This window comes from Manis pentadactyla, chromosome 8 (genome assembly GCF_030020395.1).
Source record: "Manis pentadactyla isolate mManPen7 chromosome 8, mManPen7.hap1, whole genome shotgun sequence".
NCBI classification, from domain to species: Eukaryota; Metazoa; Chordata; class Mammalia; order Pholidota; family Manidae; genus Manis; species Manis pentadactyla.
This window is the reverse complement of record NC_080026.1, coordinates 128,137,261-128,161,175: the sequence shown is the minus strand read 5'-3', so window position 1 is coordinate 128,161,175 and position 23,915 is coordinate 128,137,261.

Here is a 23,915-nt window from a genome sequence, read left to right as displayed (position 1 = left end):
TTAAATGTAGGATATGGCTCCTACTTCGGGGGAAAGCACGGAAGTAGGAGCTGAGATTTCTGTCCTCAAGTCTGCTTATAGCTGGGTAGGGAGGTGAGCCCTAGGGCATGTTTGCATCTCTTTTAACAGTATCCATCCTTTCTTCTCCTTCTGTGAAGTCCGTCTTCTGCTACCCTTTAGTCCATGCGACTCTGGTATATTTGACTCCACCCCCTGCCCAAAGTTGGATTATGTGTTTTAGATCAAGCCAATGAGCTCGTTGTATTGTCCTATCTTGGAGCAAAGAGGTTTTGACTGGGATTGTAGTTCCAAGATCTTCTATCTCCTACTGCATTGGAAACTAGACAGCCCCAGAAGCTGCTGGTAGTTACGTGATACCCAGGCGGGGCCACAGAATGAATGAAATCAGCCCTGAAGATATGGAACTAAGAAATAGAAAGAAGGAAACTGGATCTCAGGCCCAGCGTTTGAAGCCTGGATCAAGTCTTGCCTGAAATCAACCACCTCCCTGGGCTGTTCAGCTGCAAGAAGCAACAAGTTCTGTTCTTTTCTTTCTTTCTTTCTTCTTCTTATTTTGGCTTAAGTAATTTTAGTTTGTGTTTTCTGTCATTTGCAACAAAAGGATCTTAACTGACATTGAGACACTCTAAGAAGGGTGTTAGCAAAGAATGTCGAAAGTCCAGAGAGCAGCCAGTTGGAGCTGTAGATGAAGGAGCAGAGAAGGCAGAAGGAGAATGTGCTGGGCCCAGTGGGTGTGCCCACCAGCAGAGCAGCGTGGCTGAGAGACACCTCCGAGGCCTACGTGGCAAACATGCCAAGTAGGCAGGTTGATGCCAGTTCATTAATGAGTTCAACAGCGATTTTAGAATTTAACAGCGAGTTTAGATCCTTTGTGCTGAGTTATGACCTGATGAGGAGGAAATTAATCCTTAAGGATCATCAATTTTGTCAATCGGTTCTCCACACAATTAGGACAGGGGGTGAGGTCAATTTGACAGGCAACTTAATGCTTTGTTTGTTTAACCATCCTTTGTTCCGGCTTTTAGCACATGAGAGGATACTTTACCCTGTACTGTTCTCCTTGGTGACAGGAGGCAAACCCAAGGGCTCTCACCTTGCCCATGAGGACAGAAAGTCAGGTGAAGGTACCGTTATCCCTCCAGGAGGATAGCAGTGGCCTGTCTATGCTGCTTTGGGGATGTGAGCCCTGACGGCCAACCGCTATGCTGACTTGGGATAAACCTGAATCTTGAAAGTGCAGCAACCTGGAAAACTCGCCAGGTCAGAATCTCTTAAGTCTGATAATGAAAAGGTCCTTAAATAAGACCTTCTCAACTCTACCTGCCCAGAAGAACACAGGGCTGTGCTTTAGGCATTTGACTGTGGCATTTGACTGTGGCATTTGATTAAAAACAGGCCTGCAACTTATTTCTAGAATATTCCTAAGTGGGTCTACTATCACCACAGAGTCCTGCTTATAAATTGGGGGCAGAAGTGGAAAAATCAAAAGGAATGTTTTTATTCTCTTGTAGTAGATGTGTAGACTCTCTGACTCCAGCATTGGGGTAATTATCTTTCAACAGCAATTAATTACAAAGTCATAAAACATATGAGCAAACAGTTCCTATTAAAAGCTTTTGTTTTAATATACCATTACAAATAGTGAGAAAAAGGCTTGCTTGAAGATAAAATTCCAAAGGAGCAGGAAATTATTTCAGAGGGACCGTCTAAAATTTTTTAGGGTTTTAAGGATAACAGGAGACTCAGAGTGGAATTATGTGAATAAATGCCAGAACATCTGTTATGTTAAGTATAACAACAACAAAACCAAAATAAATCTCTGGTGAGGAAAAATCTCGTAATAGACTATTGTGGGGCTTCTGCCCTTTTTAAGGGAAACTGGCGAAAGCACCAAGTGGGAACATGATGGGGTGAAAGGAATAATACGATACCAGTGGAGCCGTGCCAGCTCCTAGGGTCTGCTAGCTCGGGCCTCTCATGCTTGGCATATTTACGTAACGAGTCCTAAGTCACAACAGCCAGCTCCCGGGGAAACCAGCTGTCAGTCACATACAACTTTGTTCTTTCTTGTTCTCTTCATTGTTTTCAATATAAGCATTTTTCTATTAATAAGAAAAGTGTGATCTGATTGGTGACAAAAAAGAAAAAAAAAACCACACACACATTGTCAAGTCAGTTTCCTTCCATTCATTTTAATGCGTAGCCATGCCATTTGAGATGAAAAGACTTTAGTCTAATCTGGCTAGATATTAAGAAATAAACAGATGAAATGCTAAAATCTTAGCAAATGTTCAAAATCCAGATTGGCTCAATCTGACTTAGAAAGTTTTTGAATAAATTTCTAAATACGGTGAATACAGGCAAACTTCCATGTCCTCAGGAAATAAAATGCCCCTGGTTGTGGTTGAATCTGAGAAATCTTAGCAACATTATATTGCATTTAGTATTTTTGTGCAAGTGTAAAAGATTGGAGGTCTAAATTGGTTTAAACAGTAGCAACCTGATGTAGTCCTTGCACCTTAAAAACAAAAGCCTCAAGTAATAGGGTTAAGAGCATCAAGCATCTCCAAGTCAAATGTGAGGATGTGGTATTCTGTTGCTTTTAAGGTAAAGAGAGTCCATCCCTTTTGCAACAGTGTAGCCGAAATCTCAAAAATTGAATAAACTGAATTAAGAGGAGACTGTTAAAAGATCTGCAAAGAAATTTGTCACATATTATGAAAAGGAAGAGCCATAATGGGTTCTGTGCCTTTGGCCTAGAATATTCTAATGATCTAATCCCTGCTGACCTCCCCAAGCTCATCTCGATGAGACACTGATGCCCTGGCCAACTACCCTTCAGACACATGACCTTCTAAGAGTTTGTCAGCTTTTCCTGCGGCTTCCTCTGTCTGGAATGTTCCTTCCCACTCAACTCTTCACATAGCTAGCTTTTTCTCCTCAGATTTCAGATTGTCATCTCCCTCAGAGGACCTCTGTTGATTATGCATTCTGGGCATTTCTCCCCAATTCTTCTGGTAGCAAAATCAAAATTTTCCTTTGGAGGAATTAGCTGCCCGACCCTTAGGATTTTGGAGGAAAAGACCAAGTCCTTTTGGAAGTTTCAAGGCATATAACTTCTGGCCATGGTGACTGGTTCAAGGATTGGCATGTGACTTATGACTGGCCAATGAGAATCAGCTTCTGAAGTGTTTCTGGAACCAATGAGAAAGAGGTACTCTATTTCCACTGGGTTGTCTGAGTTGGTAGGATGTGAATTTCGAGTTGCAATGGCTGTACTGACAGCATAGGAAGAGATGGGGTTGGAGGCAGATAGAGAGAAAGGGACAATCAAGAAAGAGAAAGGGACAGAGAAGTCAGGTCCCTCCCAATGACACTGATTAGGACTTCAAGGGCTGCCATGCTTTGTTTCTTCCTTTTCTCTTTCCTTCCTTCCCCTCCTCTCTCTCTCTCTCTCTTCCCTCCTCTTTTCTTCCCTTCTTCCTTTCCTTTTCTTCGGTTTTGCTTTAACTCATTTGATTTCAGTTTTTATCACTTGCAAACCAAACAATATAGACTGCTGGGCTTCCTCAAAGATGATACCTCTGAACGTAACATTTACAGCAATTGCTGGCCCTTTCCCATTATTTACATAGCACCCTGGGTTTTTAGAAAAACAGCTTTAATTGCAATTTGCAATTGTTTCATAGTTTATGTGTTTATTGTCTATCTCTCTATATAAGATATAAGCTACCTGATATCTGAAATGACAGACTAAGGAAGATACTTTACTCTCTAGCACTGAAGGAGTACAAGCAGGGTAATGGTCAAATCTGAACTTTGTGCTAAAAAAAAGTGAGTACAAAAAACAGAAGTATTAAAAGCAAGACATGGCTGGATAATAAGAAATACTGTGTGTCCTAGAAGTCTATCCCTGCTGCTTCTGCAATGAAAGACACTAATGTGTTAGTCACTACTATATCACAGGGCCAGTTCATAGAGGAGGAGCCTTGAATTCCAAACTTCCTTGGAAGTATTGGCAATGAGTGGGTCCAGTGGTGACATTTATACTCAACAGTCCAACAAATGGGCCTTGGGAATTGGTATATAAGTAGGTTCCTAAGAATTCTCTGGTGGTCCACTGGATCACAGGCTTTAGTTAGTTTGGTATTTAGTTAGATATCTCACTGTGTGAGTCAAGAGGCAGGGAGGATCCCATGGAAACGGCCATGAGTTCTCCATGTCATCATCTTGGGAATGTTCAGGGGAGGGGTGAGGTTTCAGAAGCTGTTTAAATGTTGCGGGTGGTGGAGCTCTTACAGGGTGCTAAGGGGGACGGGGAATTCTAGGCCTGCCGCACTGTATAGAGGAGGGATGGGGAATTTGCTTGCCCTGACACCCTGGCCTCCACACCACCACCACATGGAATATTAGGAGGAACTGAACAGGTTCACCTCTGTCTTTCTGCTTGAGGTGTGTGCTCAGGATGCTAACACTTTAGTATAATCTGAATAACCTGGAGGCAGAGTTAGCTTCCTTTTAGGACCACTGTTTGGGTTAACGTTCTGCTGTCACTGTCTTTAAATAGTCAATGATTTTTTAAGAAGAGGCTCAAATTTTCATTTTGTACGGGGCCCCACAAATTATGTAGTTGGTTTTGCCTGGAGGCGGTTGTGAATGCAGATTCCCAGGCCCTTCCCCAGAGCATCTGATTCCAAAGGTCTCTATGGACTCAGAATCATCATTTCTAGCACACAGACTGGGCAATTCTTTTATTGACTACTCTCGAAGTCACATTTGCACTAATGCTAACTATAGGTTCACATAGTGCACAAAGGGAGTTTAAACAAGTTTTCCAAAGAATAACCGAGGTCAGTCAGTAGCACAGAAATGGCAGGCCCCAGCATTGTTTTAAGAAACAGGACAGGACCTTCCCAGTTTCCCTTGAACACAACTTCTTTCTGTCTTAGTTCTGTCATTTCTCTAATGATCACTGCAGTTTTAGAAATTCTTAGATCTCTGGGTTTTAAGAGGTCCCTTTCAAAGAAACTCAGAAATGCCAGTATCACTGTCATCTGTTGTCTAAAAAGGGGATGGGCTCAAGGGTGTCTAATTTCATGAGCTAAATTAATCTCATGCTAACTAACAGAGATGGACGGCTAATGTAAAGGGGCTTTCCTGCCAGCCCTTGTCTGAGCAGACATCACCAATCAGGGCCGCAGGCATCGCTAATCAATCACACCCCTCATTTCCACTGAGCTCCGGGTGGGGGTGTTGGGGTGGGTGAAAAGCCCTGTCAATCCAGGCAGCCTCCACCAACCATTGGGGAAGCAGGTGAGAACTACTTCCCAGGTCTATCAGTTGGGATGGGGAGTGGGGAGCCTGAGGCTTAGTGAATGCAAGAGTTCTTTTTTTCTTTTTCAGGTATAGGAGAACCATTAAAAGGGTCACTTCTTTAGAGGACAAATTTACTTACCAGCTGCCTGTGTTGAAAATATACAGAAACCCAACACTTTCGGGGGAATGATGTTATCACTGTCCCTCCTTTCCTTGGGGTAGTTACAACTCTGGGGCCCTCAAAGTAACTTGACTACCTTTGATAAGAAAAGCACTGGGTCATTTTTATTAACTTATTTAGCTTAGTTTAACCAATCATGGGGGGGACTGTTTTGAATCTGGGTAGGGGTAGGCCTTCTCTATTTAGTTAAATTCATGAACTACTATGTTTCCAAAGAAAACAGGGAAATTAGCATCCTTCGGCCCGAGGTAGCTACTCAATTACCTCTGAGATCAGGATCCCATTAAGACACAACAGCAAATCTTGAGAGCTGTCTCACCAAACTGACATTCCTCTGAACTTAGCTTTTGGTTCAAAAATGTCACACATACTAAAACTCACTTGAAACTATATTAAATTCCTAGACTCTGCTGTTGGTTAGAGAGGGGGGCACATGTGAGCCAGGCGATCCTGTGATCCAGAGCTCTGGTTCCAACCACTGCGTTATGGAGCACTTCATCAGGGCTTAAGTGATTTCTCGCAAGTATAAGCTGATCTGGCCACTTCTTACAAACTTGTGGGGCTGGGGGTGAGCAAGGTCGCAGTCAACCTGGCCTTCCCAGAGGCATCCTTGGAGCTCTTTGCAGTGATGGTATTTGAAGTGGAAAAACAACCCCTCTAAACAAGACAACAACGAAAGTTCCTCTGGCACTTTCTGCATGTTCTTTCTATTACTATCATGTTCTAAAGTTTACAAGGCCTTGCATCAGGATGTGCATTGTGTTAAGAGCAAGTCTGGAGGGAGGGTCCCAGAGATGAAGACATATGAGCAACAGAGTTTAGTTAATTTCAGGCAGGAAGTTACTCAAGCTGTGAAATCCATCATCTCAGAAGTGTTTCACTTTAGTAGAAAGAGGGGAAATTATCCCCAATCTGCTGTGCTGCAAACCTGTAAGATATACACATATGCAAACGTGTGGAGGAAGACCTGGAAGGAAGCACAACCCCCACCCCAACATACAAATATAAAAGTGGTCATCTTGGGGGTGGGGACCTGGATTAGAAGTGATGATCAAAGGCGGCTTTGGTCTTTTTTACCCTTTTGTTTTTCTCTAGGAAAATGGACTCAGGCATGGGTTGTGAAACTGAAAATTACTTTCAAAAACATTTTCTATGATCTTCAGATGGACATTTCATGTCCAAACCTCCCCTTTACCCAGCATCATGCTGGGTTTCATAGAAAACATAAAAAGATGTAGTGCCCACAAAATTTTACACCTGACAAAGAGATGAGCCAGTGTAGGGAGTCTGGCTGGCTGGGCAATGTGAAGACAACTTGAAAGCCAGGAAGACACATTAGCTCCAGGCTCCTACTCTGCATGGGTTCCTGGTGAGGGAGAGAGGCGTAGACGAATGGAAGTGGTCTATGGGATTAGGGGCTCTAGAAGCAGCTATGGGCAGCAGCTGGAATCAGACCCGCCCAAGGGGTCTTGCAAGGACTTGGTGTTTAGGCAGCAGGATGGAGTTAAGGGAAGGATGCAAGGAATGTGTCCACAGAACTGTCTGGGTGTGACTCAAAAGATGATGCTCTTGTTTTAAGTCTAGGACACCTGGAAACTCAGTCATGCCCCCTATACCACCATATTGGAAAGGGGAGCCTTTGGGAAGAGGCCTTGAAGAGGAAGAGAAGCCAGTGAGAAAACCAAGAAAGAATAACTAGGAAGCCAGAAGATTTGTGAGTCTCACAGACTGGAGTCATAGAAGGGGGGATTTTGAAGGGGGATCATCAGCAGTGTTCTACAGAGAGACTGTAGAGAACAGACAAAGGGATAGTTTGTCCTTGAATACTAGGATCTAAACTCAGGCTTTTAAGTGCCTGGTGCTGTGTTTCAGAATTAGGAATGTCGATATTTACATCATTTGTCGATTTGTCATTTCCTTGAAGCTCAATGGGCCAATTCCACAAAACTAAGGTGGACTTACCTTCTCAAAAGCCAGTAGAACTTCCTAGAGAGGTACTTCAGTCCATTGTGAGAGTAAGCTGGCAGTTGGCTGGAGGGTGGATAGGAATAGATAAACACACACACAGACGCATATGTATTTTTTAAATCAACACTGCACAGGTCAATCACATAAAGAAACACAAAACGCACATACACATATTTTCCTCTCTATAAAGCAATAATGCAGCACATATTAGCATTATCCTCAGAATCACTCAAAATTCATTAGATATCATTTCCAGTTAAGAAGGGGAAGTAGGGAAAAGAGGACAGAAGCCAGATATATGAAGTTTCTACTTGCTCAATGAACAATCCAGGTATTGGAGAGCTTGTTCAGATTTCTCTTTTGTGAAATCAGTTGAGCTCATTGCTCAAACTGTCATGTCTGCAGGTTATGTCTGTATTTAGAAAAATGAAATATTTATCAGTATTTTTATGAAGTCATTTGAAGAATGGCTTCTGCAGCTGTATATCATTTGTCAGGAGAGTCCTGGGTACCAGATGCCCATCCCAGTGGAACTGGGAATATTCTCTCATCCTTTGCCCCCTCTGACCCCCACCAAAAAATACATGTTTTGAAGAAAAAGCCTCAAATATGTCAACTATGTAATTGGATTACCTCTGAAGATAAACTTGAGGGGGTATGAAAGAAAGATTCTGCTCTTAAGCCATGGTAAAGCTGCTGAAAGAGGATCACTCTTTCTCCTTCCTCTCTGAAGCAAAGTGATTCCAATTGTGAAAATAGCTCCGTTTTCATATATATTTATGTTTTATAAGCCTTTGGTAAATATATTATTTCAAATAATTTAATATACACTAGGTGATAAAATAGATCAACATCTATCCCGTTTGGCTGTCACTGCATTTAATGCAAAGATCACAGTGATTTTATGGATTTACATCTTTGTGTGTGAGTGTATGTGTACACTTAAGGTTAAAATATTAATTAAAAGCCTAGAGCAAAGCAACATGGAATAATAAGAATAGCTGACATTTTTTCAGTGTCTACTCTGTGCCAAGTGGTATGTGAGATATTTTATATCCATTACCTCATTTTATGTCACAGCTCTTTGAATGTAGATGTTGTCTCTTTATTTATTTATTTATTTATTTATTTATGTATGTTGATTGATTGATTGTACAGTTGAGTCAACCAAGTTTTGGAATGGTTAACTGACTTGCCCAAGGTCTCCCAGCTGTGAATGTCAGAGTAGAGGTTCAATTTTAGGTCTAGGCACCAAAGGTCATGCTCTTTCTCTCTTTCAACTCCCTGCCTCTCTCTCTCATAAAGAGAAATATCCCAAGCACCAATGGATTTCTTATTCCTTGCATGTGATTGTCTAACATTTTCAGATGTTTCCAGCAGGAATGTCCTAAGAATAGTCATGTTCCTTGATGAATGATTCTGAACCACACTAGGTGTCTTCCCTATCAAAATGCCCTTAATTTTGAGTTGACTGAAGAGCCTAAGTCTTCAGCTGGGGAATGCTGATAGAGACTCAGTTTGCACAGCTGTTCGGATGCTCTTCGCTCTTCAGATGCGTCCGTAAGGCTGTAGAGGCCACTTCCATCAGCAGTGAGCATCTCATTCTTTCTGCTTACTCCAGAAGAAATGGGACATGTCCATTTCTAATTAGTGTTCATTCTTCCTAGACTTGAGCATATTCGTAAAAGGGCATAGCACCAATCAGATGACCAACACACAAGAAAAATCTGTTTATTACATTTGCTTAGTGATCAAAGATTCCTAACTAAACCTTTCTTCCTGCATTGACTGCTTGCATTGAATATGCAAATCTTCTCTCTTGCCAGGCCAGTCTTGAATACATTTACAAGGACATTGATGCCCATTACTTCACTTAAATATAGATTATGAGTACTGGCAAATACTTTTATTCAAAGATTTTGATCATTTTCAGATTATACTTCATACTAGGACTTAACCCTAGTCAACTTCCAATAAGTTTCAAGTACGTGTTCCCACAAGCCCCAAGTTTCATAAAAATGTACTAAATAACCTTAAAGCCCTTTATGAATAATTATGAGTTTTAAAGTTTTTGTGAATCTGCATATTAATTCTGTGCCATAAATAAAACATGAAGCAAAAATCCAGCGTGTTGAGTGTCAGGGGGATCGAAGAAAAGAAGGAAGGATAATTATCAGTTTAATGTGGGAACATACTTAACCTAAGATTACCTCCAAAATTGGTGACATCCTAAGTATATGTAATATATAAAGATGTCTTCATTTAAATAAAAGGAGAAAAAGATTTATACTGAGTCTCTGCCATTTTCACAGCTTTCTCAGCAGTCTGTGGTTGAAAAAGCAATTGTCATGATTTTTATTTGCTAGGGATTAGTTCTTCTCACATATTTGGTCCTTCCCCAAGCACTGAGTGCTTAATGCCATATAACTCACATTTTCATACTTGGTGTGTATTACCTGGTTCTCCACCTGTAACTGTCAGTTTTCTTAGATGGGGAACTTAATGAAAGGCCACTGACAACTAAGTTGACTGCATTTTGCCCACTCGCAGACCTAATGCACATCAAGGGCAAGTGTTGACATGATTCCAAGGTGCTTGTGCTCAAAGTTCCTGGGGTGGCTGCCCATGAACAGCGGCAGCCAAGGTGGGATATTAGAGGGATCTATGAATATCTTTTCCAGAGCAAGAGGCTCCTGGATCTCATGTTCATATTTTTAACCAGCTTGCAAATAAAGACAATGACTACCCCAAGGCTCTGAGGGCACACTGTGCCTCCCTGATGATTAAAGCTGGTCTGAGTCTGAAATGTTGTTTCCCATGCCTCCAAAGCCAGCTATGTTTATAACTGCATCTGAGAAGAGCTTCAAGTCCTCCACAACTTTTGCTAATCACACCGCCTCCATGCTTAATACCGGCTTCTCGGCCCAAGGTGGACTATCGCTTGAGGCGGCCTCTCTCTCAGGATGCCGAGCTGCCTTGCTCAGGATGTCTGATCACCAGAGCCATGTGAAGTGGAAATGGATTTTGTACAGGGAATTCTGCTTCGTTGGTTAAAAACAGTGTCAAAGACTTCTTGAAAAAGTGGAAAAGGGCTAGCCAAGTAATGATAATGGTACCATGGTCCATTAAAAACATTCTTTTCTAAAACAATTTCTACTTAAAATATTTCTTTATCCCAGTTCCTGATTCTCAGGAAGCTGGCTGTGGCAGGTGCCAGGAAGAACTTATTTTATTTGTTTGTTTGTTTGTTTGTTTGTTTGTTTGTTTGTAAATGGGGACACTGAGGCAGCCTTCCCCAAAGCCATAGAATCTGATACAGTTTCAAAGGCCTCCAATGACATCATAGATCATTTATTGATGTTCCAGCACTAGCTACTTTTCTTTCCACTTTCAATTTTTTTCTCTTCTCCTCTCCTTTTTTTTCTGTTCCACTTGCCCAATTATAAGGAGTGGGGTTGCATAAGTTTGTGGAAATAATAGTTTAACTAATTTTAGTTTACTAAAATTACCAGTGACTTTATTTTACCAACTTTCCTTGTTGCTAGCAGTGAAACATGCTCCCTGTCCAGTTGTACAACTAATATAGAATCAATACAACAATCAATACCCTTAGGGAACTTCTCACTGGAAGTCCACAAAATGGCAATTTGGTGTTAGAGCTCAAAGAAATGTACTTAGGTTTGGCCTCATTTCAAAACGGGTTCTAATGCCATGCTTGCTGAGCCCTGTGGGCATGTAACTTAATTTCTGTGAGCCTCAGTTTCCTTATATGTAAAATGGGGATTCCTGCGAGAGTGTTATAGGAATCTGAGATGAAGTGTGCCATGATATCTGAATAGCCACATCTCTTAAAGGGTCCTTTGTTTCTTAAAATAGAAGGATAGCTTCATTGTTTAATCCATTTCTTTGTGAAATCCTTCATGTTCATAGCACTGTGCTTGGTGTGAAAGGTTCAAAGTAGATTTAAATAAGACTTCCGGCCTCTATGAGCTCACAGGGCAGTCACACAGAGAAAGACATATAATCCATCAGAAGTCAGTGCCCTGGAAGTTTCCGCTTGGTGAGCGTGGAGATCAGAATTCTTCTGGGGGCTGGGGAAGGCTGTGAAGCAGAGTCCTGGGACAGAGTCTTGAAGCACAAGCAGGGCTTTCCCAGGAGAAGGAGAGGAGAGGGTTAGTATGGCCCAGAAACCAGAGGAACGAGATCACAGTGGAGCAGAGGCCCCTGCATTCTCGAGGGAGTTAAGTGTGTGGTGTTCCCTCATTCCCACCTTTGTTCTGTAGATATGTACTGAGCCCCTCCTACGTGTGTACCAGGTACTGCTCTATCTTCTGGGAGTACACCAACAGGTAAGCTCCCTGCTTTCCGGGAGCTTGCAGTCCAGTGGGGATGCCAGACAATGAACAGCTAGAAGGCAGAAGAAGACAGGCAGTGAACCAATGCTGGCTGATGGGGGAGTGATCATGCACTGCTTCAGGCAGCCATCTGCCTATGAAGGTGACATTTCAGCTGAGACCTACCTGAATGAAAGCAGGAGTGATAAGACCAATGCTAAGATTCAAGAGGAGGAGAAAGAGTCCAGGAGGAGGAACAGCTACTGCAAAGCCCTAGTGACATGCCTAGAGAATGGAGGGAAGGATAAATACCTTTCAAGCCTCTGTTCAGGAGAAAGTCTACGTAAAAGAAGAAAGCGTATCCCTAAAAGATCTTGAAATTCAAAAGGACTTAGAAGTTTGCAGTTTTGAAGAAATCACCTTTCCAGAAACTCCTTACAAAGTCAAGCAACAACTAACAATTTTGACTACCATGATTTCTTCTCTCCCACCAGGTCTTCCCTGTTAGGAAGGGAGAAATTGTTTGTCATTAAATTTGGAAGTTCATAGAATGCATAAATTCAAACTGCTCCCATGCACCATTAGATCCTAGTTGTTGAAAAAATAAACATGCATAATGGGGATGGGCCTGGATATTGTCCAATTTAAGAATCTATTTTGTAGAGTGAAAATTCTTTTGAATTTCATAATAATCCTTCTATACTTTTTTGTTTTTAAGCAAGACTTCAGTGTGGATTGATACTGGCAAAGCTAAGTCTCTTCAATGAGTGAGTTGCCAATTTGATTCATTAGTAAAAAGGCAGATTCTTAAAGATCTGGGCTGAGAAGAGAGCTTGGAACTTTAACGGAGGAGCATCTTCCACACCCAGGTTAAGGGGATGGGAGTTGGTAGAATAAAGAAGCATGTGTCTTCATAAAAACCTTTAAAACATGTATGCTTTTGTTTATAAGTCTGTCACTTAATTATCACTAATAGATGATATAACAAATAGCAAAATTCCTTCTTTGAGCTACATTATTGACCTCATTGCTGAAACCCCTTTAATTGAATCAACATTTTATTAACAGCACATAAATCATATTTGGGCTGATTTTCCACGTGGATTCTAAGATAAATCTTCGATGATGAAACTTTGGTTTCTGCAGCCAACACTTTAAAACTATAATAAATTGCAAAGGCCATGCTTAGGATAAAAAAGAAGCAACATTTTGCTAATGTGCTTGCCACTGTCACGTTAAAACAAGCTCCAAAATACATCCCATAACTTCACATAATCAGCAAATGTACTTCACGTGAAGTACAAGAAGGGCCTAAAGCTGAATTTCCTCCCCTAAGCGAAGGTATTTTCAGCTAAACCTCGTAGTTAACAGCTTAAGTTAATTCTGCCATGGGTATAGGACTGACGTAAATGCATGGACTTTACATTACAAACCCAGCTGCAGTTTGAATCACTAGGTAAACTCTTTTCACGGAGCTCCAATACTTGAAAACCCACAACAAAAATAGGAGGCCAGCTGCCCACGCTACAAGAAGAGACCCTCATTAGATGTCATTCGCATGCCATTAACCACCAAGCAGTGGGTCAGTCATTGCCTGTCAGGCATTCAGCTCACTCTTGTCGTGTTAATTAGCAGAGAAATAAGGAGTTACTGAAGATCTTCTGATCTGTGATGACTCATCTGGTTGTTCCGGAGGACGACCACTCCGGCTCACTCCTGCGCACGCTGCTCGGAGGCTCTGAGCAGGGCTGGAGGGAGGCTGCCCAGCCAGCCTCGGGAGGGGAGTTCTCGGGGGCCTTGGCGTGGTGGGTTTTGTTAGCTCAAGATTGGAAGGAGTTAATTGCTTCAAGATTGCTGGGAGATTAGGTTACTGGGTGGGATGTATCTATGTAAGCATATGTCAGCGCCAGTTAGAAGATAGGAGATGCTTATTTTAATAAACTTATGAAAAGAAGAATTAATTTGTCATTACATTGGAAATCTTATTTTATTAGCTTAATTTGAAAATGTAAAGCTGTCTCAAATGCTGGTTTTTCACTCACTTTCCTTCTGAATATGTATGAATCACAGATCAGTTGATGTGCAACACTATTGATTCAGGGCTTTTTTCCCCGGAGGTTTGTTTCTCCCAAGCTCATGTGTCTTCTGGGGTCTGACTCTGGGGGAGTGGGCTGGTTACAGTGACCTCGGGGGGCTCTCCTTGAGTGGGTTAAACATGGCCATTCAGGGTCCCATCGGGGTCCTGTCAAGAGAAGAGAATCAATTCACTCCTGCCTCTCTTGCTTCCTCCCCTCTGAGCACTAGTTGTATACAAATATTTGTATTTATTGCCCATGAAATAGGAGAAGGAGTACAGGAGGGGACTACAAGGACCAATTTTTGGACAGAAGCCATCAAAATTGTTTTCTAAATGTTTGCTTTCCATTTGATGGCTGTTTGAGGACAAGCTCCAAATTGTCCTAATTGTGTGTATTCTTAAGGACAGGCACAGCTATTGGGCACCTCCTGTATGCCAGGAACTGCTCTAAACACTTTATTCTTTTTACCTCATTTTAATCTTTACAAGAAACAGTCAGTAAGGACTATACTGTCCCTGTTTTTCAGGGGAAGAAACTGGGCCAGAGAGAGCTACAGTCACTTGCCCAGCGGGACATAGTAAGAAGAGTCCAGCTGTCCATCCCAGAGCCTTCCCTCCCTACCACTGCCTGGGACATACCTGAGGGGACCTAGCCGGGTGACACTGGGGAGGGCTGAGGTGGCTCAGTCCATGTCCAGAGGTGGCAGGGTCTTCCCAGTGGACTGTGGCCAGGGGAACATATGGGCTTGGTGTCAGCAGAGCTTCTGAGGTTTTGGCATTTTTCCCTCCAAAGAAGATTGGAAATCTGGAGTTTAAAGTAAAATCTCCTGACTTTAAATATTTGTTCAAGTGTTTTTAAAAAAATATTGTACAATTCAAATGAACTGACAAATCTGTGGACAGCTATTGGTGGCTCCCGGAAAAGGTGGGAAGTTTTATAAGGTCAGTTTTTCCCCCAAAGAGCCTTGCTCACAGCAGGCAGTAAATAGGCAGATGGATCAGAGCACAGTTACATGAATCCAGAGGTGGGTCCCTGGCCTCGTTGGTACAGTAAGACACTGATGTATAGAGAGTGGGCATTCCGAGGCTCCGCCCCTCACCAAGAGGCCTTCCACCAGGTCAGCACAATAACCCATCCCTGTTTTATGACCTTTCTTTGGGAGCAAGCTTGTTAGGATTACAGTGATTATGTTTCAGCAGAAACCATTTGAACCCTTTTCCTGGGGAGCTTACTGGGTCCCCTTTCCTGTCTAGGATTAATATGAATTTTGCCAAAAATAACCTCAAAATATTTAACAATCGTATAGCCACAGAAGGGTTAACACCTGGCTCAGCAGAGCTGCTGATAACCTATCCCAATGCTGCGACCTTTCTGCTTGGCTGGTGCCCTGCCATTCTGTTGTTAAATATTTTAAATAATCTCTGCAAAAAAAAGGTCTAAATATAAAGAAAATAGAGCCCTCCCTCCCTCCCTTCCTTCTTTCCTTCCTTGCTTCTTTCTTTTCCTCCCTCCCTCCCCCATCCCTCCTTCCCTCCCCCATCCCTCCCTCCCTCCTTCCTTCCTGCCTTCCTGCCTTCCTTCTACACAGCTCCTAGCTAGATGCCAATACCCAGGGGCACCCACTCTGTGTCAAGGGAAGCTCTAAAATTTTAGTCAAGTCCAAAGGAGGTAGGCAGTTGCAGGCAATGGCACCTTGCCGAGGGAATTCAATCAAGAGAGAACTTGTGCTTGGACTAGACCTTGCATCTCCACCTGCAGGATTAATGCTGCTCTGGTTGAGCTGCACGGGTGTTCTAAAGCCTTCCTGCCTGGTGTTCTACAAATCAGACAAAACCCAGGCATTTACTAATGTCAAAATTGCCTTTTCTCATTCGTTCATATTGGCAATATATTTAAAAATTCCAATTATTTCATTAACCTGCAGTTGACATGTTAACAGAAGCAGAATGCAAGCTCTCTGCATTAAAAAAAAAAAGTCAGTAGGAAAGAGAAATTGTGAGACGCTGCCCATGAGCTAAGAGCAGCTTACGAGGCTCCAAGACAAGGGGATGTGGCTCCTCATTCACAAGTCACTCCAGTGCGAAGAGCAAATGCAGAAATTGTGAGCCATCCTCCCACTTTTTTGAGTTGGAAATAGGTCTCATTTCTGGTCGCATTTAATCCTTATCTATGTAATAACTGGACCTAGACCTGGTTCATGAGATTCACTGATTTATAAGCAACCATAAAATAATCACAGAGAGGTTGGGAGCCAGTGGCTTATGGCAGGGAAGACATTACTTAACCACCTGAGCTCTAAAAACAGTTCCTACAAAAGAGAATTGACTTCCAGAATATCGTTTATTTTCTAACTTATTGACCTTTGTTGAAGAGGCCAAGCCCAAAGGAGGTTATAAAAGGCTAAAAATAAATGATGCTAAAAACAAACAATCCCCCTAAAATAGAGGACAGGTCCTGGCAAAGCTGCCCACAGACCCCCACGCCAAGGCACCCCTTGTTTGAATGTACTGTTTTGCTGAAGTTCAGTGCCCCAATTTTCTCAGGAAAAAAATGCTGTTTCCCAACACCCGACTGTGAATATACACCTTTTAGTCCAAATATGCCACAGATGAACATTTTCTCAGGACCCTGGATACTTTCTTAAGAGAATGCATTGTTATTCGGAGAAATGTTTTCCCCCAAAACACCCGCACAGCTCTGCGGACACAGGGTTGTGTAAGATCACTGGTGCTGGGAAGGAAGCCACAGTCTAATGGGTGCACTGCAATGTGAATCCGTTTTTTCAGCAAGTGCTTGTTAAATGTCTTCTAGGTGCTACACGGTAGTGTGGCTGGAAGAGCAGACTGAGAAGTCTGCTCAGTGTGGGCTGTAGGGATCCCAGAGGAGAAAGCAAGGAGGGAGTTAGGTGGTGGTGACATTTGGCGGATGTTAATGATAAGTGGGAGTTAAGTAGGCGAGGGGGGAGCAGGGAATTCCAGGTAGTGGGCATGGCAGAAACAAAAGCCCAATAGTAAGAAACAGCTGAGATTCAGGGCCCTTTTTGTCTGACTCAGAGACCAAAGTCTTACCTCTGATTCTGCAAACACTCAGGGGGCTTTATATACAGAGGTTCCTCCTTACTGTAGGAGACACGTTCCAAGAACCCCAGTGGATGCCTGAAATCATGGGCTCAACCCTCTCTGTATAGGAACCCTCTGTGTAGTATGATTTTTCCTATACATATATTCCTATGATAAAGTTTAATTTATAAATTAGGCACAGTAAGAAATTAAAAACAATAACTAATAATAAAACAGAACAATTAAAAATATACTGTAATAAAAGTTGTGTGAATGTGGTCACTCTCTCTCTCTCAAAATATTATGGTACTGTACTCACACTTCTTCCTGCGATGATAGGAGGGGATAAAATGCCTGCATGATGGGATGAAAGAGGTGAATGACGTAGGCACTGTGACATGGCATTAGGCTACTACTAATTTTCTGATGTTACATCAGGAGATCATCTCCTTCCAGACCGTGTTTGACTGCGGGTAACTGAAACCACAGAAAGTGGAACCACAGATAAGGGTGACTGTACTGTTCTTAGGCCTTGAAGGTATAATCTAGAAGGCTCCATGCATCTCCATTAAGTGCTGCAAATGCTGGCTGCCTGCTTTCTGGCCTTCTGGGGTGAACAGCTGTCCCTTGCTGCAGCCCCAATCCAGTGGCTCTGGGTCCCCTATCCAGGTATGCTGTGCAAACTGTAGTGATAAGCAGGACACTTTTAAGTTTCTCTTAGGGTCTGAGCTAAAAGCGGCTGTTCTCCCCATTTAGAAAAATGTAAATGCTGGGTTATTTCTGCGAAGAGCCAGTAAATGCTCTGAGGTGCCCACGCTCCGCCCCAGTGTAGGAACTCTGGGGTGGGTTGGAAATTGTTTTGTGAATAGCTTGAATGATGGTGAAGGGACTGTTTAAAAAAGCCTTCTAACTGCTGATTTTAATAGAGATACCATCGATATTCCAATTGTTTCTGTCTATTATCCAATTTACCTAAAAGCTGCCAGATAGATTTTCTCCAAATTTGGATGGTATGCAAGGGATGGCCTGGCTTAAAATATAGGCCATGCGGTATACAACAACATAAACTTTTCTGGGTCCTGGGAGCCCCTCAAAGTCAAGAGTTATTTTCCAGTGTGCCTGAAACTGACCTGTAGACCGAGTCACCTCTGTGACTCACAGAGACATATCATACACGCAAAGGATAGAAACCCAACAGAGCTTCAGATACGAGCTGTGAAGGGAAGGCCACAAGATGCCATGCTCAGAGGTGGTGCCTGGCTGCTCCTCACACAGGCAATTCCATGCACCAGGCTGCAGGGCAAGTAGAAACAAGGGTTGGTTTATGCGTTCTGTCATGGCGAGGTGTTCTCCTGAGCAGCACAGGGGCTGGGGAAGACAGCATGTAATTATAGTAAGTTTTTACTTTACTATGATAATATTTTCAGCTTTCATTGTAACAAGCAGTGTTGGCTCTTACAGATTCCATGACAGGAGAGGCTGTGCAGCGGAATGTTCTGGGTCCTGAGGTATGATCACCAGGTCATGGTAGGTCTTCCTCCCAGTACTCATTTTCTTGTATTATGAGCATGGGCACAAACATCAACCCCTCCTACCCTTTGCCACCTCGTACTCCTAAGGCCTCACCGTATTAAAAGCACTTATCTAGTCCCAGCACTGGATATAAAGTCATATACAGAGTTTTCTTCCTGAAGTTAGATAAAAATCTCACCTCTCCTTGGAGAAACATGCCAGAAAGTCAGAACGGATGGTCTAGAGGGGAAGCTTATTATTCATGACATCTGCCTGGCAGCGTCATGAATCGGTAATGAGGACACCACTATCATGGAGGGATCAGTCCCAAAGCCCTGGGATAGCGACGAAACACAGTATTGTGTTTACACACTGTAACCTCATCTCAAAAGGGAACGAAAAAGCAGGGCTTCAAATGTCGCTGCAGCTGAGATTTCCTCTCTCCAAGCAGCACCCTGGCCTGGGCTGGCCACCCCAGAAGCAAGGAAATCGGGCAGGGGGCACAGAAAGACTAGTGCAACTGAAACACTGTGCAGCAGGCATCAGTCAAATCAGACTGTGGATATTTTATGAACTTAATGGCAGAAAGAACATGCAGTAAAAATAATTTGCATTCTTTGATTATATGTGTCAGATCCCTAACTATCTTGATCATGTTATGTTGCTAAAGATATCCTGATGGTGGATCTGTGTATGATTTACATAAGTGAGGCATTTGCATAAATTAAATTAACAAATATAAATACATGCTTATAAAACGCGGATACTGCTTACTGCTCTCATAAAAATAAATGATGAGGGATGACATATGATAGGCATGGGGTTTCTGGGCAATCATCGCACGCCCCTGATGCATACTCGGCATTTTGTAGCCAGAAAAAGGAAGAAACTCCAACTCAAGCCTTTCTGAAGGCATGGTTCTTCCAGAGAAACTATAGAACAGACTTTGGGAAGGAGACGATGTCTAAAGTGACCAAAAATCCAGTTTAGTGCAGTGACTAAACACGTGGGCTCTAGAGTCAGACTGCCTGAGTTTGAGCCTAACTCTACTGTTAACTCCATGTGTTGTTTGGGACAAGTCACTTAATCTGGGCCTCAGCTTTCTCATCCGTAAACTGGGCATAGTAACAATAGCTACCGCAAAAGGTTATTGTAAAGGTGAAATGAGTTAATGTACATGGAAGGACTTAGAATGGTGGCTGGTATAAGGAAAATGCTTTATTAATATTATTGTTATCACTTGGGTTGTTAGAAGAATAATTTCCCAAGGCTACAGAGACTTTGGCTTCCTACCTACTCTCTTTTAACCAGTGATGCTCAAATTTTCCTGGCCTTTGGAGCGCTGGAATGAGAGAAGGAAGATCTGCAAGTATCAATTCTTGTACCGATATTTGAATCACAGCCTGAATGGAGCTGCTGGGGTGACCCTCCAGGGTGAGTTCTCATGAGACAACGGCAGATTTATACCTGACCTAACACATGGCCCCACATGATTGGCAGTACACCCGGAGGCCCCAGTGGACTGGCGGGGCTGGCAGAGTACATGGACAGGACGCTTGCTGGTATGTAACTGCCCCCACCTCAGTTCTGATCAAGCCAGGGATGGGATGAGAGGAGGGAGGAGAACTTAATTCCTCAAGTCCTCATCCCTTGTGCCCAGTCCAGCCTAGTCTTTGTCACAACAGCAATCACACGGGCAACATTTTCAGCCAGTGACTGCTGCTGAAGTCTGCACGTGCTGCTGGATTCTAAATCCCACAGGCTTCTCTAGAAATGCAGTGGATGCACCTATAAGTTACCATTTCCTCCCTTCCTCATGCCCATGTTAATGACTTAATGATTATTCCTTTGGAAGGAATTATTTTATTTTTCCTCTCTCAATGAAGCTCTATTCTATTTAAAATGTTTAAACTCTCAGAGGTCAAATTACTCAGTCTCTCTGATGGCCTTTTGGGTCACTAGAGGAAATAGTCTATTTTCTGGTGAAAACCAGATCTTTCCTATTAAGCCTGGACCGAACCAAATATATACTTCTGTTCATTAACTGCTCTTCAAACCATGGAACACCTTCAGAGGTGTACAAACCAAGATCCAGCCTCCCTTTCAGACTTTTATTTTAGAAGACGAGGTCCCACAGCATCTCCGCTGGTAATTCGGGTGGGGCTCAGTGCAGCCTGGGTGCAGACCATAATTCCAGCTGTGGGGCCTGAGGCCACCAGAGGCCCTCTGCCCTGAAATGATCACACCTGCTTTGCAATTTTGCCTCACACAGGGCTCGGCTGTACTACCCCAGAGGGCAGAAAGGTAATTACCATAATAGCAGCTATCAGTAAACCAGCCCCTTCCATGGATCAGGCCATGTGCTTTACATATGCTATCTCAACCACCCTGTGAAGGAGCTTTGCAAATTCTGCATTAGTAGAGATGGGACCTCAATTCTGGGATATAAGACTGAGGTCCCATTCTTGGTAATACACCATAAGCGTCCAACTCAGTGGGCCCACTAATGTCCACCCACCTTGGGCCAGGGTTCTGGGAAGAGAACCCCACAATGTCTCATTCTCCGCAAAGTCACCCTGATATCCTGAAGCCCCATCTGTCCTGTGATCTCCACCAGACCCTGCCATGGCTCTCATCTAAGAACTGATACACCTTCTCATTCAGCTCTGGGCCTCAGTGGTCACACCTGTTAGGTGGGGGAAATTGAATTCTGCACAGACTCTTCAGGGGGCTGTCACAAAGATCCACTGCGATCACAAGTGTGAGATGTACCAGCACCCAACTGGATTATTGGTATTATCTCTCCCCTGGGACAGATATGCTATCAAGCTTGTATCTGAGCAACTGTTTACTAGAAACTTATATGTTGGAAGAAAATTAATTATTGAGACTGTTGTTTGAATTCTAGTTCTGGATTTCTGGCACTAACCTTTTGCTTCAGCTCCAGTCTCAAGCATTCAGCTGTAAGCTGGAATGGCCCATGGATGAAATGAGCAACATTGGCTGTGAGCACCTGTTTCAGGAGCACTAACTAGAGTGGCCACTGGGGCCACAGGTGGGCCACGACAGCTTCCTCTTTCCCCTCCTCCAGGCGGGGACTGAGCTTAGGGGGTTTCTCTGAAGATGCTGACCCCTTGCTAATACCACATGGAGATCACAGCCTAATAAGCTCTAGGTGATTCCAAAATAGGTGCTAAGCTCTCATCAAAGCAGCATTTCTTCATCAGTTGTCCACCAGCCACCTGCACTGGAATCTCTGGGGTCGCTTAATACAGGAGCAGATTGCCAAGGCCACGGAATCAAAATCTGAGTGGACCTGGGTCTACATTTAACAAGCTTCTTACATGATTTCTTCATTCTAAAGTGTTAGAGTTTGACTCTGCTCTTCTGTACTGTGTCATAATGAATGGTGGTGATATTTTTACTAGACATTTAGGAGAGAATGTACATGGTGTTTTGACGTTGCAGCATAATGATACTCAGAAATTGAAGGGCTTTGAGAAAGGAAGCCCATTATAACAAATGAAATCTTCATATCTATCATTACCAGTTCACTATCTTTGCTCCTAAGAGGAATTTTCCTTGAAAGAGTCCACAATGTTTACATTCATTCATTCAGCATTCATTTGTTCCCTTGGTACTTTTATGTGTCACATCATAATGAGACAGATGAACAAGACACAATCCCTGTCTTAAAAAGAATTTTTTAAATTTTTATCTGGTGGAGAAGATAGAGGACTAAGTTCAGAAAGGTGATGCAGCTCCGGAAACAGTCTCTGACGTTCTCTGTGAACATCCTGCCATTGAGCCAAACCCTCCTGGCTTTAATGTGCCACAATGCAGGGGCAGCACCAAGCTCCTACAATAATGGCTTGAAATAGATTCCTTCAGTTTGTCTGATTCGACATCATGCTACAAACAGGGCCCGTACCTTATGCACAGAGTTTAGCAGTGTCACTCATTGTGGCGTGTGCCAACCACTTGGGCAGCACCGGCGTCCTATTGTAAAGCAGGCCCTGTGTTTTGGAAAATGCAGTTACAGCAGCGAAGCAGTGAGAGGACTAAGTGGATGGACTACTGGGCATGTGGCTGGATTACGGATCGGAGATGAAGGAACCGGGGAAGGAGAACTGCAATGGGAGCAGAATGGAAGACAGCAGCAGATAAAAGGGGTGTGCGTGGAGATAATGAGAGCCGTCCAGAGTGGTTCCTAAGGCGGGCCAAGCGGTGACCCACAGGTGGGGGCTCTCTGTCCTGCCCCCCTCCACCTGCCTGCTCTCTGGCCAGCTCCAGCGCTCCCAGAGTCAAGGCGGCTGGTGACAATGGCCGCAGTCACTGAGGAAGCTGGAGTGGGGATGTGCCGATTCCCCAGTCCCTCGCCCTGTGACATCCATCAGAAAGGGCTAGCTTTTGAGCACTGAGAGAGGAGGGGAAATAAGCAGAAGTAATTTATTCGGGATCTTTGAGAGGATAATAGCCAATTATTTGTTTATAACACTGGTTAAATTTTCATTAGGCAGATTAATGGAATATCATGTACTGTCAACATTGGACTGAGGGGTGGTCTGTAAGAGATAAACGGGCAAACAGGCTCTGTGTCTCTCTGAGTAAATTAGTTTTTGCTTTCCTGTTTTTCATATGAAAATGGGAAAGGTGGGCAAGGTGGTGCATTTTAAAACAGGTCTCAAGATAGGCCAAATTGGTTAAATATGAAAGCAATCCTGGTAATAAATACATTATAATAACTTAGCATCATGGCCATAATTTTGATTTCATGAAAGTCTGGGATAATGTCGATTTTTAACCTGCTCTCTTAATATACATTTCCTCTCCCTGAACTCAAACGCTGCTTGCTGTGAGGTGAAAACACATCACTTTGGGGGGCCTGATGTGTCTGTGTAAGGTGCTCAGCATTACAGCTGGTAAATGCAAGAGGTGCTCAGGCTTTCCGTGAGTTCTGGCATTGTCCTCCTGGAGGGCAGGAGTGGCTCCCCGAGTGCTGTTATCAGGATCCGAAGCCCCTGGGCTCTGCAAGGAGAGTTCTTATCACTCTGGAAGTAGACTGAGAAGTACACACTTCATGGTTTATTTGATGCTCAATCTCTGGTTAGGGTTGGAGCCCTAAATGGGGGAGGTTCTGAATCCTGACATCATTCTAGGTAAGAATCAGGGATCAAACTTTAGAATAAAAAGTTCTATTAGCAAATTGGAAATCACACACACACATACTGAAATGGGCCATTTTATAACAGCTGATATTATGCTGTTTTAAAAGAAAGTAATTGGCAATTAAATTCTTTAGTTTAATTAGCACTGGAGTGTCACTCAAATTCCCATACATAGAGTGTAACTAAGAATTTTCATTTGCAGCTCAGCTGTGGATTTTTTTTAAGTGTCCTTGCTTTAAGGAAGATGATAGACTGTACAGGCATACCTGCAAGGCGCT